Below are 16,491 nucleotides of genomic sequence, written 5' to 3' on the forward strand. Positions count from 1 at the left end.
GACAGCAAGGAGTAGAAGCACAGTATGAAATGCCAACAGTCACATAATACCAATCTGCCTTCACTCACTAAGCATTTTTAAGCACTTATTATGTGCCAGGCACTATGAATAGACAAAAATGAAAGTCTCTATATTCCCAAGAGGTATATAAATGAGAGTTTGTATATCTTGGATAACAACACATAGTTTATAAATCTTGAATACTAAACTGAGGTTGAGAGGTCAAGTGAGGCATACAGCTAGTGTGTGAGGCAGAATTTGAACTAAGAAGTTAGATTTTTTTTCCATGCTTCTTTGTATTTAACATTTATTTTATTTTATATCTTACAGCATAGTAATATTCCATTATATTTATGTACCATAAGTTTAGTCATTCTCCAATTGATAGACATCAACTCTGTATCCAACTCTTATTAGCTATTATAAAAATTGCTACTATAAATATTGTGTCATAAATAGGGACTTTTTTCTTATCAATGGCTTCCCTGGGGTATAAATCTAGTAAATGACTCACTAGTTCAAAGGGTATGAATGTTTTAGTCCCTCTATTTGTATAATTCTTGACTAACTCCAGCATTCTATTTACTATGCTATCTCAGCTGCCTTTTAATAATTTTAGTAAAAATATAGTTTAATATGTAGGCAAAAGACAAGATAAAATTTGTATAAGGTGTGTGTGTATGCGCACATTCATGCATGCTCACATGCATTTGCTCATGCAAGCAGTGAAAGGGGAAAGAAAAAAAAAAGTATAATATAAAAAACCAGTGTCAGGAAAAATGGCAATGGGCAATTATCTAAATATTATAGAGAAAAGAAATTGGTCCTCATGAGAAAAAGATAAGGATTTTACCAAAGGAAAAAGGAGCCTGGATAACATGAAAAAAATTAAAACTGGATTCTGCCGCTTTCCCAGACAAATGTAGTGATGACCTGAGTATACTGATAAATTAATTTAAGGAGAAAGAGTTCATTTAAAGTCAGCATGTTAAGAATATTTAATATGCTTATGAAGAGGGGAAATTGGAAGTGTGGTAATTATTTGAGAATTATAAACCAATATTATTATCTGGGGGGAAAGTTTAAGTAGACAGAGAATAATAAATTTGCTGTTTATTGCTTACACATCAAATGAAGCATAGTTCCTAATCACTGGTTGATTTCAATAAAAGTCTTGTTTCACTTTCTACAAGTTTGTTCGTTATGCTTCTGTTGGTCTGCTTATCTCTTTTACAATTTTTTAATCTTACCATGAAGACCCTTCTTTGTGATAAACAAATCTTTTAAGCTGTACCATTCTGTTCATTTTTACTTAATTACCTTCACATGATTCCCACCTTCATTTTACCATTTTGTATATTTCTTCATGACAAGTCTCATTTTGCATCGAATGAGATCTAGAATAAAAATTATAACACTTAACCAATGTAATACTAATACTGTCTTAAATAATTCCCTTTTCCAAGTAAATATCAAAACCTCACAAATTCATCATTTCCTACAATACATAGCACTAGAAAGACACCTTATCATCTTGAGCTTGCTGGGATATCACTCTTCCCTCCAGTAAATCATAAGACCAGGCTCACTTAAACTTCTTTTCTCTATTACCAATTCTTCTCCCAGGACTAGGTTTCCAATTGGGTTTCCTGTCTAAAAAGATCTCTTTCTTTTTCCTTTGAAAATGAAAAACAGCAAATAATGAGTTGAAGTTCCTAAGAATGAGTACTACCCTTTTCCAAACCACTATCAGAAATACCCAGGGAATGATTATTAAAATCTTGAAGAATGAATATTAATTTCATCAACTTTCACAATAGCACTTATGAGGAAAAAAATGGAATGCCTATTTGTCAATACATTGTTCCTAGAGTCAATTTCTATGTTCAGAATTCAAGCTATCAAAAGAAACTGATTATTGATTTCTTTTTTTAATACCCTTATCTTTACTAAAACCTAAAAATTCTTCTATTTTAAGAAAGCTATATCCCTCAGGTTTTATTTTCCCTAAATTAAATAATCTTAATCACATAATCAGATGTTTAATGCCTTAAATATCTTCAAGTTTTGCCTTGGAATAGCACAATCCTTTTTATGTATGATGGAATTAATGTCTCTATACACACAAAACATAGATTTTTTTTAAACTGAAAAAGACTTTAGAGATCAACTACTCTGATTCCCTTGATTTATAGAAGAAGAAACAAGGGCCAAGAGAAATAAATCAACTTATTAAAGATAATACAGTAATCTATATCAAATTGCTTGACTTCTCAAAGGAGGGAGGGAAAAGGAAAAAGAATTCAGGACTCAAAATTTTAAAAATGAAAATAATTGTTTTTCCATGTAATTGTGAGGAAATAATAAATAAAATTTTTTTAATTAAAAAAAATCATACATCAAGTGGCAGAATTAGGATTTAAATGCAATTCTCCTGATAGCAAATTCAATATTAGATGGATAGTAGAAACAAAGCAGAAAACTTTCTTGCTCTCCTTTTCTCTTTACCACCTAAACAGTTGTGGTCCAGATCCTATTCTCAGGCTAGGCTTAAGACAGCAGGAAAAGCTCCAGGGATAGATAACTAATAATACTTAGGGGACAATGGTGGGAAGGGCCACATGAACACAGACAAGATGAGCCCCCTTCATTCTGGAGAGGGAGTGGAATATGAATCTGAGGGAGACAGAGTAATTATCATATACTTGCCCTGTTCCCATTCAAAGAAAAGTCTTTCCCTCAAATCCAGAATTCAACAAATTCTTAAAAGAAATTAAAAACTTTCTCTCAATGTGTCGAGATCATTTTTACCCTCAAGATAACAACATTCTGTTAAATAAGAAGAGAAACAATTAGGACTTTATTTGTAATGCAACACAAGCATACATATTTCTTGCATAGGAGGCAATCATTTTTCATACCACTAACATTCCAGGAATGTTCACAGATTAAAACATAAGGAAGATATAAATTAAATAGGATATTGTTAAGGCAAGTTGACATTTAGCCAAAATTTTGGAAAGAACATCCATTTGGAGTCTCTACTCTGAAAATGGCAAAGGTCTTAGATGTATTTTGTATCCTATATATAAGCACTTAAATTGCAAGTAGAAAAAAGGCATTATTTCATAGAAACATGTATAATATTTAGTTTTCTTTTAATCAAGTATTCTTATTATGACTCATAAAATTTGGCTTTGGTCCTCTGGAACATTTTATAAATACTATAGTAATTAAGGACCTGCAATTTTACCTGTGTAAGCCTTCTCTACACCTATTCAAAGTATGGTTCAATCCATACTTTGATAGAGCAATTGCTGTTGATACAAAATTCATCATCTCACAGCCAGTTCTATGTTGATGAGTCTATTCTAGCTTAACAGATTGTTCCTAGGACTATAGACATACAATTCATCATCAAGCCTGTACTTGAAGATTTTTTTTACATTAGTGGGATATGATAAATGTTCCTTTGACAAAGATTTCAAAACCTAGTACCACTTTCATGCCATGATGAATACATCAGAGGATGATTTTAGAAATACTTGAGAGGGGAAAATCAGTGTCATAAAAGACAGTAGCATCTAAAATAACTAATAGAGAATAGAAAATAATTTTCTTTTTTCTACTTAATAGTATTTATGTTTTTCAATTACATGTAAAGATAGTTTTCAAAGTTTACTTTTATAAGATTTTAGCTTCCATTTTTTTCTCCCTGCCTCCCACTCCAAAAGACCAAGCAATCTGATATAGGTTATACATGTAAACCAATATTAAATGTATTTCCACATTAGTCATGTTGTGAAAAAAAAAAAAGAATCAGAACCAAAGGGAAAAAGCCAAAAAAAGCAAAAATATATGCTTCGATCTATCTTCAGACTCCAGAGTTCTTTCTCTGATGTGGATAGTATTTTCCACAATACAGCTTTTGGAATTGTCTTAGATTGTAAGAAATGACCAGCAGGATGATTTCAGAAAGGCCTGGAGAGACTTACATGAACTGATGTTGAGTGAAATGAGCAGGACCAGAAAATCGTTACGTACTTCAACAACAACACTATATGATGATCAATTCTGATGGATGTGGCCCTCTTCAACAATGAGATGAAACAAATCAGCTCCAATAAATCAGTAATGAATTGAACCAGATACACACCCAGCAAAAGAACTCTAGGAAATGAGTGTGAATCACCACATAGAATCTTCAATCCCTCTATTTTTGTCCACCTTCATTTTTTATTTCCTTCACAGGTTAATTGTACACTATTTCAAAGTCTGATTCTTTTTGTGCAACAAAATAACTATATGGACATGTATACATATATTGTATTTAACATATACTTTAACATATTTAACATGTATTGGTCTACCTGCCATCTGGGCAAGGGGATTGGGGGAAAAGAGGGGAAAAATTGGAACAAAAGGTTTTGCAACTGTCAATGCTGAAAAATTACCCATGCATATATCTTGTAAATGAAAAGCTATAATAATAATAATAATAAAAAGAAAGTGATCTCATCATTAGATGAGAAAATTTTTTAAAAAGGAATTGTCTTAGATCATTGTATAGATGAGAAGAGCAAAATCTATCTAAGTTGGTCATCACACAATGTTGCTGTTACTGTGCATAGGTTCTGCTTACTTCACTTAACATGAGCTCATGAATTCTTAGAAAATAATTTTCTATGATAAAAAATACAAATTTAGTAACATGTAATAATTTTGAATTAGGAATTAAATTAAGGAAGCAGCAAATCTTAGATTACAGATTTAAAGTAAAAGAAAAATTTACTTTTGGGATAAGATCTAGTCAAAGATGAAAAAAGAATGCTATAATAAATGTCCCTATTTTTGATACTATGAGATTAGACAATCCTTATCACATAATAGGAATTTAGTAAAGAATATTAATGCACAGTACCTCTTCTGATAAATAGAATTGACCTTCGTAATTACCTGAGGGTTTTTTTTTTCTGTTTTATATCTTGTGATTTTGTTACAGAGGATACTGTCTTAGAGGACACAAAAAAAAAATGAGACTTTGACCTTCTTAGTGGAATTGTTCATTTTAAAGTCAATTAATTTAAAAAGTATCTCTGAAATTATCAGTCAATTACAGATTGATGCTATTTCAAGTCATATACATAGATGCGGTATCCTATTAGATATGCAGTTTTTATTTTATTTTTTATTTGGAAGTCAGAAGTACAATGTTGAGACTTGGAATCTGGAAAGTCTGGGTGTGAATCCTGCCACACAGCAGCATAGTCTTGGCAATCAAGTAATTTCTCTAAGCTTCAATTTCTTTAGCTGTAGAATGGGGACAATATAAATTGCAATTCCTATCTTACAGAATTACTAAGAGGCTCAAATGAAATAATGTGCACAAAGCACTTAACAAACTTTAAGACAATAAAAATATCAGTTTATTATTATAATTATGATTTGTTCTTCATAACTATATGTAATCATTTATAAAAAGTATAATATGATGAATATTCAATGATAGTTGAATAAAATTACAGTGTGATTAAGACTTAAAATTGAATCTGAAATAGAGAAATCCTCTAGGAAAAGCTCTTTGCAATATATGAGAGCTGTCTTGAAGGCTGAGAGAATACCAACTCTCACTAGTAAGATATTGGAAGATTCATTCCAAAGAAACAAAAATTGTTAAATTAGATACTTTTTGAAATCATTAAAAGATCCACAGCCAATTCTTATGTATCAATTCATTGTACTATTACTTCTATTCTTTTTTAATTACCCTCAATAACCAGAACTTTCAAAATAAAAACTGAAATTTCATTCTTAAATAGGCAGTATGGCAGACTAATCTCTCAGATGGTGAGTTAATTGGCAATTATATATTCCATACATTGGTCATTAAAATATTTATCCACAAAACTATTAAACATTTATATAAAAATTCTTACATAAAACATAACATTTATAGTTTAGAGGGAAAAAAAAACTGAATCATTTCCTGTGACTCACTGACCTCATATTCTATTTGCTTAATACAAAGAGACTATTATTTTTGTTGTGTAGTTTTTATGTTTCTTAGATATAACCATATTTCATTGTGAAATAAATAAATGTTCAAAACCTATCCCTGACATTAGCTCAATTACAATAGGTAAATTACTTACTATGAACACAGTTTTCTCATTGGTAAATAGAGATAATATTACTTTTAATACATGCTTCATAGGATTGTTGTAAGACTCAAATGAAATAATGTAAAGTGCTCTACAGATTCTAAAACCCTATGTAAATATCATTTATGGTATATAAAAATATTCAAATATAATAACTCCATTTTAGATTACATGACAAGCTCTATTTATATTTTTTATAACTATTTAAGATAAAAATAACATCTTATAGATCAAAGTATGAGACTTTAGACAAATGATCTGATTACTCTCTGCTTTCATTTCTTCGCCGTAAAATGAAAATATACTACCTAACAAAGGTTTCTGTGAGGAAAACATTTAACAAATCTTAAAAATCTATATAAATGTGAGTCATTATTATTATTAGTGAACAAAAATAAAGTACATCATTAATATTGGAGAAAATCAGAAAACTTTTGTTTTTATTGCAAGAATGAATATATGATGAAGAGGACTGACTCTTCAAAAGTTGGGTTAATATCTACCTCTGTAACTTATGTCTGATTTGGGGCAAATTATCTTATTTGGACCTTAGCTTCCTCACCTATAAAATAAAGAAACTGGACTAAATAACCTCTGAAGTCCCTTCCACATTAAATAATGGTTTCACTACTCTCCCATCTCCATGTCTTTGCTCACAAAATGGACTCCAACTTCTCTATGAAACCTCTCATGATCTTTCTCTCCCTAAAAGAGACACCTAACTTTTTTTTTACTTCTTTCATGAATCTTTCCAGAGTACCTCACTACAAAAGTATTGGGGTCACTGGCTTAGTGTAAAAGTATACTAGAAAGATCCTTACTGGGGATGAGGTGAATTTGAAGGATAGTAATGAACTTTAATCATCCCTGAAATGCATTTATCTATCTCTGGAAAGTTATGTATAAGAATACCTTACTTTACAGAATAAATTGGCTCTTGAAAAAATGTTTTGTGGGAAGAAAATATTTTAAATACAATATAAGAATTTGCTTCTTAAGAATTCTATATTTTTATAGGAAGGAAGAACTTTTGGGGGCAGTCTTCCTCTAATTTATCTTTTATCTAAGTTCAGAATTTATATAATATCTCTACTAGATTTAGAAGAGAAAAGAAACAAGCTTCACATTGAATGAAATGTAGAGGTAGTTATCTGTAGTGTTACAAAGAGTGCTCATAACAATGAAACCACAAATACATTAAGGTATTACAATATCTACTTAAAGTAATGAATGATCTCTAAATCTTCCAAACATTCTCAGTTTTTCTTATGTGGTTGTCCTTATTTCTCTTAGACTAAGAATTCTGTGGGCTTCAGATCTCATTAAAGTAAAATCACATGTCTTTTTAACTTCTTCCCACATACAAAAAATTTAACTGAAAACTGTTTTTTAAAAACTACTGATAGAAAAATTTTATCAGTGACCATTTTGTTTCAAGACAGTAGACAAAGCTTGCAATCAAACTTAATATATGTCTTGACATTCTTCAATAGTATGCATCATCAACAGAAGTATAACTGTGAATTATGCCACCTAGAAGAAATTCAGTCGGAGGTGGGCCAACAGATATAACTAAAATTCTCCCAAATTGACACTGTGTTGATATTGCCACTGATTCTGGGCACAACCATTGCCAAAAGGAAGCAATCTGAAAAAAGGAAGAAAAATCTCAATTGCCCAATAGATGCAAGTTTTTTCATTCTTAAAAGTCATCCAGCTTTGAAAATTATCATGAGGCAAACATGGAATTCTAAGAAATGCCTTTCTGCTTACTCACTTAGATGCTCCTCAAGAGAAACATGGTTTGTTTTCATTTTGAGAAGGATAGAAAGGGAAAAGTGAAGTAACTCTTCATGTTACCTAATATAGTACAACATAATTCAGCTGACATTGGGGCACTTGACATGTGTTGGCCAAGAACTATTGAATCTGCTTACTAATGACTTTCAAGCTGATTCTGAAAGAAAATGTAGACCAGAAACAAGATACCAATTAAGTGCTATCTATTTCAAAATAGTTTCCTTGGAAGTTTATTATTTCATTCTAACGATGAATACCATTGCTCAAAATATTTAGAGACTCATAGATCTCAAGATAGTATTGTGGTAGTGGTGATTGTTTGTCCTTCATTCTTGAGGAGAACCATGACATCAGACAGATGATGCCATGACATGCAAGTGAACTGGATTAAAGCGAGGTCATCTACCTCACTTTCTCCTCCAGAGCCATCCAGGTCCAGTGGCAATATATAGATCAATACGACTAAAATGGCTCTGGATGTAGTGGGAGACCTTGACCTTTTTAAGCTAAGGTCTTTATCAGGTCTCAGTTTCATTGAAACCACACTATAGAAGTGACCTCACAGGCCATCTAATCCAACCCTTTCATTTTACAGATAAGCAAACTCAGGTTAATAGGCTTGCTCAGTATCATACAGATCAAAACCTCAAGATTGGGACCACAGCCAAAATATTCTAAAATCAGTACTCTTTCCGTTCATCATGCTGCCTCTCATCATTTCTCTTCTTTGGAAACTGCTTTCAGTACTTCTATCACCTTCTTTGAAAAATTCTCAATGGTGACAAGTCTTTGTTTTTTTTTTAACAAGAATGTGATTTTCTAAAACAGTCTAAAGTGTTTCAACCAACAATGACATCATTGAAATTAACTTGTATAGCCTACCTACTTTTCTACTTTGAAAAAGTCATCACCTAGCTGGGTATATATGGTCTCAGAGAGCCAAATTATTATCAATGTGTGGAAATTACAAAGAGGCAAATATATACTTAATGAAAAAAACTTTCTAATAGTATTTCTGATAAACCATTTAAAATATATCTTATTTTAAAGTTATATATGATATGTGTTATATATATGTAAAACTAGACTATTCGTAATAGTTTTGTCATTTGTATACTTCAGAAATTGCAATTGCATGTGGAGCTGAATTATTCATTTGTTTGAGATGAGAAAAACTATCTTTACCCTGTAACATCTAGATTATTGATTGGAGAGAAAGTAAAATGTGGACAGATTGGGTAGGAACATAGATAGAATGCTCCAGATCTACCAAACAATAAGATTTCTGGTGAATTAAGAATGATCCCTGGATGGAAGAACAAGCAAATATATTTGAAATCTCTAATCTTATGATACTGTAATCCATGGGTCAGTTCCACAAAGGAACAAGGAATTTGGGGGGACAATGAAGGGAAAGAGGGCATAAGCATTTATATGATGTCTACTATATGCCAGGCTCTACACTAAGAACTTTAGGGCAGCTAAGTGGTGCAGAGTATAGGACCTGGAGGCAGGAAGAGTCATCTTTCTGAATTCAGATCTGGCTTCAGATACTTATTAGCTACGCAACCCTAGGAAAGTAACAAAATCCTATTTGCCTTAGTTTCCTCATCTGTAAAATAAGCCAGAAAAGGAAATGGGAAGCCACTCCAGTGTCTTTGCCAAGAAAACCCTAAATGGGGCCAAGAGGAGTTGAACACAACTCACTGATAGCATGCTAAGAGTTTTACAATTATTATTTCATTTGATCCTTACAACACTACAAAGTAGGTACTGCTATTGTCCCCAGGGTGACACAGCAAGTAAGTGCAGAGTACAGATTTGGACCAGGTCTTCCTCACTCTAGTGTCCCACCCAGCTGAAGATAATATAATTCTTCAAGATCTATGGGAAAATATTAAATCATTAACAACTCCTTTTTAACCTTATAAATATCCAATATACCAGCCACTAACTAGACCCCATTAAGGACAGAAATAGGCTTTTTAGAAACCAATAAATATTCCCAGAACCAGCGTTCACGTCTTACCACATGCCAGCAAGTCAAAAGCTAGTAAAAGAGAAAGTGAACTAGAGAGCAAGGAAGGTTCTTTGCAAACTCAAACTATAATTACCTGGAGCTGTAGTGCAACATCTCAAATAATATTATAAACAAGGCAAGCAAAAGACTCTGTTGCTTCCAGACTTTTCTTTCTGTTTGTTTTTCTCCTCCAATGGCATTCCTAGACATGAAAGGACACCTGTAATATAGGCCAGTATAATACAATCATGAAAAAGTAGTTGAAGAATTTAGTAACAAATATCAGACCAAAAAATTAAAGATCCTGAGGGGAGAAAAGAAAATCATTTTAGGGAAAGATGATAAAATTGGAAATGAAAATTAACTCAAATGATAGAGGTTGGTTTGGTTGTGTTGGCATAATTCAGAGAAGAAGGAAATGTCTCTTTTTCTCAGGTCTGCTTCATTCAAGTAGGCATCTCCCTGGAATCTAACTAGATAATAGTAACTAATATTTATATACAAACATGTTGCTGTTTTTGTTCAATCATGTCCTATTCCTCATGACTCCATGACCCACGATGGCACACCAGGCCCTTTTACCCTCCACTATATCTCCATGTTCATTGTTTCCATGACACTATCTATCCATCTCACTTTCTGTCATCCTCTTTTCCTTCTGCTTTCAATCTTTCCCAATATCAAAGTTTTTTCCAGTGAGTCCCATCTTCTCATAATATGGTCAAAGTATTTAGGCTTCAGCTTCATTATTTGATTTCCTATTGAATAACCTGAGTTAATTTCTTTAATGGTTTGATCTCCCTGATGTCCAAGGGACTCTCCAAAATCTTCTCCAGCACCACAATTTCAAAGTGGCAATTTTGCAACATTTAGCATTCCTTATAGTCCAACTCTTACAGTCATACATTGCAAATGGAAAAACCATAGCATTGACTATACAGACCTTTGTCAGAAAGATGATGTCTCCACTTTTTAGTATGCTGTCCAGATTTTCCACAGCTTTCTTTCCAAGGAGTAAGCATCTTTTACTTTCATGGCTGCAGTTGCCATCTGCAGTGATCTTTGAGCCCAAGAATTTAAAATCTGATGCTGCTTCCATTTTTTTCTCCTTTTATTTGCCAGGAAGTGATGGAATCAGTTGCCAAGATCTTAGTTTTGGGTTTTTTTTAATGTTAAGTTTCAAGCTAGCTTTTATGCTCTTCTCTTTCATCCTCATCAAGAGGTTTTGTAATTCTTCTTCACTTTATGCCATATAGTATATCTCAGAGATATTAGAGGTTCCATTCCAGACCACTGCAATAAACCAAACAATGGAACAAGTCACATCACCCGAATTTTTTGGTTGCATATGAAAGTTATATTTACATTGTGCTATAGTATGTTAAGTGTGCAATAGTGTACCTAAAACATGTTAAACATCATATGAGTTTTCAGCAAGTCAATCTTTTTGCAGGTAGAGAGACTTGCCTCAATGTTAATGATTATTTACTGATAGAATGGTGGTTGCTGAAAGGTTGAGGTGTCTGTGACAACTTCTTTAAAAAAACACAACAAAAAAGTCTGCCCCATTGATTGACTCTTCTTTCACTTAGAAGCTATGAGAGTTATTAATTGGCTTAATTTTAACATTATTGTGTCTCAGGAAATAGGAAAGCTGAGGAGAAAGCTAGCTAGTGGAAAAGTCAAAAGACACATAACATTTACTGATAAAGTTTATTGTCTTATAAGGTCATGGTTTGTGGCACCCCAAAACAATTACAACAGTAACATCAAAGATTACTGATTACAGATCACTGTAATAAATATAGTAATAATTTTAAAATATGAAATTTTGAAAGGATTACCTAAATATGACTTTAAGAAACGATGTTAGCATATGCAGCTGGGAAAATGGTGCCAATAGCTCTGTTCAGCATAGGGTTACTATAAACCTTCCACTTTTAAAACACATACATACACACACATACACACACACACAACCTATAAAGTACAATAAAGCAAAGCACAATAAAACAAGATATGTCTGGGGCAGCTAGGTGGTGCAGTGGATAGAGCACTAGTCCTGAAGTCAGGAGGACCTGAGTTCAAATCTTGTGATACTTAATATTTCTTAATTGTGTGACCTTGGGCAAGTCACTTAAACCCAAGTGCTTCAGCAAAAAAAAAAAAAAAATATATATATATATATATATATATATATATATATATATGTATATATATGTCTATATAGTGCTTTGATGTTTGTAAAGTGCCCTGTATATTCAATAAGGGAATTGACCAATGAGGGCCCAAATCTTAAGAGTCTGCAGAAAAGGTTTGATTGCTGCTAATCTACATGAAGTTTTGGTGTGCCTGATTCTGGAAACAAGGGACAATGGAGCCTCTTCTCTCTTTACCTCAGAAAATATATATTTATTCTGTTTCTTGTCAGGATAGTGATGAGAATTATTTTAATTTTCTGCTGAGCAGAAATTAAATGTGAATATAAAAGACTCAAACAAATGAACTCTTCTCATCTCTTGTTGGGAGTGAGGTAAAAACTACCATAAGCTAGTACATAGTGGGAGAATTGGAATGTATAGAAGTGGTAGTGGCCTCTACTAGCAGTATTATTCTCCCACCATAAACCATGTGGCTGGGAATACATAGTATATGGTTTCTTTTGTCTGTTTTTGTATGAATTTTAAGTGAATGTATATTAGAAATAGAATGAACAAAATAACAAAGTTTCTCCTCAGCAATCATTCAGTAACAGTAGCAGCCTAGTTTGGAGTGAAGTCAAACCTAAAGGATAACCTGCACCAGGTACCTAAGCATTGAATCAACCTGACTAAAGCTAAAGAATTGTTGATATGTTTGAGATTCAGTACCAATTGATGAGACTGATGTTAAAGCACTAAATGTTGGGGTTCAATTATGTGAAGAATTCACACTGGCTATTCTCTTTGACAAAAGGTAGGTTTATTTATGAGGAGAAGTTGCAGACAAAATAAAGAGATACCACAACAGGAATGGTAAATATAAAATAGATTTGGGAGAGCAGGGAAAAGGATTTTAGCAATTAAGTGGAAAAGACAAGTTTCCTAGTGGAACTCACAATTAAACAGGAGAAAGGGAATACATCATGTGCTCTAAGGATTGTGAATTAATTGGTCAGTCCACCTAAACACATACATAAAATCTCATTTGATCCTAATCAGATTTGCTCAGGATCATGCCACTAGTAAATATCTGAAACAGAATTCATAACCAAGACTTCCTGACTCAAAATCCCGTGCCCTGTCCATTACATCACTTGAGGTAAGTGTGTTGATAAATATCATTAAGCTTCAAGTTTTCTACACCTGCTTCCCCAGGTGTAAAAGAATAGGTAGTACTTTGGAAAGGAGAAAGTACCTCTGATCAGGTCAAGTCTTTAAAAATCCAGGATTTGGGCCCAGGGCCTAGGGTGCAGGATAAGTGACTCAGAAAAGATTGTGAAGAATTTGCAAAGGAAATCTCACCATTCCATTTTCCCATTCTTACTACTCCAAGGCCCCTATCCAAAATGAAAACTTGGTCTGTCTATGGGCTCCATCCAATTTAGGAAAACCTGGAGTAAGCCTTCCCCTCACTCCCACTTGCTGTCAGTTGCACTGTGTAATCTAAGATTTGATAAGTAAAAGGAATATGAAAAGTGCATAGGAATGCCAGGACATGTGAATAAAAAATGAATGGAATATCTTTTTTTTATTTTCAAAACATGCATACATAGTTTTCAACATGTACCCTTGCAAAACTTTGCGTTCCAAATTTTTCTCCTTCCCTTTCCCCAGCCCCCTCCTCTAGACAGCAAGTATTCCAATATAGGTTAAACATATGCAGTTTTTCTATACATATTTTCACATTTATGATGCTGCACAAGAAAAATCAGATCAAAAGGGGAAAAAATGAGAAAGAGGGAAAAAAAAGTAAGCAAACAACAACAAAAATGTGAAAATCTATGCTGCGATTCACATTCAGTCTTCATAATCCTTTTTCTAGGTTCAGATGGCTCTCTCCATCAAAAATCTATTGGATATGGCTTCAAATTACCTCTTTGTTTAAAAGAGCCAAGTCTATCACAGTTGATCATCACGTAATCTTGTTGCTGCGTACAATGTTCTCCTGGTTCTACTCACTTCTCTTAGCATCAGTTCATGTTAGTCTCTCCAGGCCTTTCTGAAATCATCCTGCTGGTCATTTCTTATAGAACAATAATATTCTATAACATTCATATACCATAACTTATTCAGCCATTCTCTAACTGATGGGCATCCACTCAGTTTCCAGTCCCTTGTCATCACAAAAAGGGTTGCCAAAAACATTTCTGCAAAAAGGATCTGTGGATCCTTTTCCTTTTTTCATGATCTCTTTGGGATATAAGCCCAATAAAAAATACTCCTGAATCAAAGGGTATGCACAGCTTAATAGCCATTTAGAAATATCTCCAAACTGTTTTTAGATGGAATATTTTAACAAAAGGATACCTGTAGATATTTAAGTTACTTTCACTGGTGTCTCATATCATTATTCATTGGTCTAATGTTCCCTCCCTCATTGCCTTTCTCTCTTCCTTTTATCCCCACCTACTAAAATAAAAAACTAATGGTATTTTACAGAGACTTGTTTCACAATCAAGTCTAGCTTATCCCAAGAATCTACTAGAGCTAGAAACTCTAATACTTTTTTTGGCAAGGCAATCAGAGTTAAGTGATTTGCCCTGTTACATAGCTAGTATCAGTTGTCTGAGACTACATTTGAACTCAGGCCCTCCTCACTCCAGGGTCATGCTCTGTCTACTGAGCCATCTAGCTGTCCTGGTGCTCTAATATTTTATATCTGTGACAGTATGATTTCCAATTTTTATTCATTGCAAAAATGCAGTACCTCAGGTGTCTCAGGGGTTAAATAGGTGTAAGATTAGGCAGTTTAATAGACTTGGTAAACTAATCTAGGAAACTACCATTTATAACATTATTTCAGATATAAAAGATAATACAAAGTGCAATTTATTGAATCAACATGCATTTAAGTGCCTATCTCTGTTATATACAGTATTAAATCCTGGAGATATTTAAAAACAACAACAACCAGTTCTTGTCCTCAAGATACTCACATTCAATTAGAAAGAAAACAATAGAAACACAGATAAGTAAAAGGGAAACAAATAATAAGTAAATACAAAGCAATTTGGGGGTCAGTAAAAAATGGTGGGAACTAGCCACTGGAAATTCAAGATAGGCCTGGTTCTGGAGGAGGCACTGGAGCTGAGCTTTGAGATGGAATATTGTGTACTAGCAATTAGCAAGTGGGGTTCTTTGGCTGGAACACAGTGCAAAGGAGAGTAATGTGTAATAAGCCTAGAAGGGTAGGCTGAAGACAGATTGTGGATGACTCTAAATGCCAAACAGAAAAGTTTGTATTTTATGCTAGACACAACTAAGAGCACTTGTAGCTTTGTCACCATCATACCTGTGCTTTAGGAATTTCAATCAGGTAGCTGTGTAAATGTATCAGAAAAGAATGAACCTCTACCTCTAGGCAGTCACCAACTGGATATCAATAGTCAATGTCAATATAAAATGAACCTGTCTGAAGCACATTACAGACTTAAATCATTATAAAAATGCCAACAATTATTATTATTTTCCAAATGAGAAATTATACAAATTTGAATTTCAGGTAATTGTGTTGGGAGTGAAGAAGGGAATGGGCATGAGAAATTTTGTAAAGGGAGAAGCAATAAAATAACAACTCGATTCAAAATATTTATTAAGCATATACCAAGTTCTAAGCATTGTAGAAAGTTAAAGTTTTTACAAAGATACATATAGCATAAACCATGATTTTAAAGAGTTTTCCATCTAATGGAGAGGAAGGAAGGAGGAAAGATGACACCAAATACAAAAATAATTAGGATAAAATGGAGAGGTACATTAAGTATAAATGAAAGAGACCCAAGCAAAGTGCTATGAAAAATTTGAGAAAGAAGTAATTATTTTTAAGGGGAGGGGGCATCTAGAGAGGATTCATAGAGTAATTGACATCTTGAAGGAAGAGGAAGATTTTACTGACTTTGGCAGGGAGAGAATTGAAACATGTAAATTTTGGACAGTCTCTAGAGGGGGCTAAGTCAATCATGACTCATCTATTCTCTGATTTCTTTTTAAGGACAGGAGTTGTCAATAAGCTATACTCTAAATTCTACTGCACCTATACTGTGCTAGGCATCACATGAATACTCATTTTATATTAACTGATGATGAAGACAATGGTGATAACAATATTTAATAGAGGAAGATATTTTTTAAATATAATAATGTGCTACTTATATCATGAAGGGTACATTTTTAAAAATAGACATATGTATGCAATCATTTATTATTTCTTATATAATGACTGTAGTTGAGAGATCTAAAGTCTATTTTAAAATAGAAAAATTACCAAAGCAAAAATAAGCATCTTAAATAGAGAACAAAAATCCTGTAA

General features: G+C 33.0%; 1 long non-coding RNA gene across 1 annotated transcript in view; it reads right to left on the reverse strand.

Moving 5' to 3' along the window:
- Positions 1 to 348: 348 nt before the first annotated feature.
- The window catches only part of LOC116420469, a 65,440-nt gene continuing 49,297 nt past the window's right edge, over positions 349 to 16,491 (reverse strand). Inside the window, exons 2-4 of the long non-coding RNA XR_004230800.1 lie at positions 10,925 to 11,274; positions 10,076 to 10,201; positions 349 to 1,397 (exon numbers count right to left, since the gene is read on the reverse strand). This is a non-coding gene — a long non-coding RNA (uncharacterized LOC116420469). The remainder of the gene's footprint in view (positions 1,398 to 10,075; positions 10,202 to 10,924; positions 11,275 to 16,491) is intronic.

Source organism: Sarcophilus harrisii, chromosome 1, assembly GCF_902635505.1.
Source record: "Sarcophilus harrisii chromosome 1, mSarHar1.11, whole genome shotgun sequence".
In the NCBI taxonomy this organism is placed as follows: domain Eukaryota; kingdom Metazoa; phylum Chordata; class Mammalia; order Dasyuromorphia; family Dasyuridae; genus Sarcophilus; species Sarcophilus harrisii.